Here is a 2,243-nt window from a genome sequence, read left to right as displayed (position 1 = left end):
GCGGGGTCCGGCGGCACCCTCACTGTCCCCCCACCTCATCCCATCAAGGCGGGGGCAGCGGAGGAGGAGGGTTCTCTGCAGGCGAGTCGCTACGGCAGCGCTACCACAACACAGAGAGAGGCGGCAGGCCGGGGGATCCGGTACCCCAAGGCACACCTCTCGGATCGCTAGAGAAGGCTTTCTCACCGAGGGCGGGTCACGCTCCCCACCCGCCAGTCGCCCCTCGTCGGGCCCGCAGAGGCGCTCAGGGACGCCTGGGGAAGGGAGGGGGCCTGCGGCGCGAGAAGAAACCTGCGGCAACCTTGAGCGTTTGCGGTCAGGGCAGGGGCCCGGCCGGCGCGCGTGCGCGCAGCCCCCAAGGCCCCCCGCCGTCCACCCACCTCCTTTCTGTGAGGCAAGGCGCCTCCAGTTCACCCACACACGACCGATCGGAGGCAGAACGGTAGCCCCTCAGCGGCCGGCCGGCGCACGCGTGGCCGGCCCGAGCCCACCGCAACCGCTCACACGGCCCGCGCTCACCCGCCAGAGGGGAGCACGGGACGTGCGCTCGCCAGACCAGGCGGCGCCCTTCCCCACGTGGGAGGGGCGCGTCTCACTCGACCGCCTCGACCCGCACAGCCAACGAGCTCCCTCAGGACCCACGCGCGGACACCATGGCGGCGACCGGAGGAGGGGGCGCTGGGGGCGGGAGCGACACACCACCGCTCGGCCTCGGGCACCTGAGAGACAACCCGGGGCGCTCCAGGAGCACCGCAAAGGCCCAGGCGGAGCCAGCGCTCGCGCAATACCCGAGAGGGCAGCACGGCGGGCCAGCGGGACAGCACCCCCACCGCCGCGGAGGGGGGCGGCCCACGAGACTACGACCACAAGAGGCGAAAGCGAGGGGTGCCTGCTGCGTCAGAGGACCCCCGCCGACCCACGCCGGACGCCACGAGGCAGACGGCGGGGTCGGGACAGCGAGGTCGGGCCGGGTTCCGCACCCCAGTGCCTCCCAACGCACCGCCCACAGGCGGGGATGGGAGACGGGGGAAACCCCGCGGGCGGGACGAGAAGAACGGGTCTCATTCACCACGAATGCCCGCCCCTCGCCCGTCGCGGCTCGGTCCCGGCCCGGGAGAGCGTGACATCACCACATCGATCAGGGAAAGCATCCCCGGAGCAGGGTCGGCCAGCCAGCCACAGCCTCCCCAGAGGCCAGCGAGCAGATCAGCCTGGCCATCCCCAGCTCCAGGACGGGGGCGGCAGACAACCCGGCAGAGACGAGGAACGCCTGACACGCACGGCACGGAGCCAGCGGGAGTGGGGTTGTCACGGCCGCCCCAGGTGCCCGCAGCGGGGAGCGCACGGTGGCAGGGTAAGCCCGCGCCACCTTCCCCGCCGCCCCCAGGTGGGTCAGAGACCCGGACCCAAGGCGGCACCGGGAGCTGGGACGCTCGGATGCATGAGAGACCGGGCACACGGGCCCCAGCAGGCGGCTCAAGCACGAGCAGGGCCGGCTAGCCGGGTCACCGGGAGGCCGAAGACCCGCAACGCATCCAAGAGACCCAACCTCTCCAGCGACAGGTCGCCAGAGGACAGCGTGTCAGCAATAACCCGGTGGCCCAAAATGCCGGCTCGGAGTGAAACATATACCTCCCCAGGAGACAGGAGGTCGAGTCACCGACCACGCCGCCGGCCCAGGGAACCCGCGACACGGGCATCTGTCCCCAAAATCGCCACCATCGCAGCCAGACACGGAGCACCCAGGGCCCTCTGGTCGACCCCAGGACACACGCCGGAGCAGCGCCGGGCCAGGGACGTCCTCCCGGCCACCCGTGCCACGCAGGGGCCGGCCCGAGTCTCCAGAGCGAGACTCGGAAGCGTTTTCGGCCGTCCCCTCGTACGACCGGGACACACGAGGGACCGAAGGCCGGCCAGGTGTGACCTCTCGGGCCGCACGCGCGCTCAGGGAGCGCTCTCCGACTCCCCACGGGGACTGGCAAACAACAGGTCACGGCAGAGGGACCGCTCCCCGGCACCCGGGGGACGAGGCAGGACGGTCCCCGGCTCCCCACGGGGACTTGGAGAAAAAATTCGGCCGCTGCCTCAGACGGCCAGGATGCGCGCGGGCCCGCGACCGGGCCGGGAAGGGTGTCCCCAGCCTCCCGCCCCAAGCCCGGTGGGTCCCCGCGGGTCGCGGGTCAGGCCTCGGGAGCCGCGGCGTGCTGGTCGACCAACCCCGGCAGCCCCACACCCGGCTCTGG

The sequence above is a fragment of the Macaca nemestrina genome, unplaced genomic scaffold, assembly GCF_043159975.1.
Source record: "Macaca nemestrina isolate mMacNem1 unplaced genomic scaffold, mMacNem.hap1 Scaffold_120, whole genome shotgun sequence".
Classification (NCBI taxonomy): domain Eukaryota; kingdom Metazoa; phylum Chordata; class Mammalia; order Primates; family Cercopithecidae; genus Macaca; species Macaca nemestrina.
Note: the sequence above shows the minus strand (reverse complement) of the source record.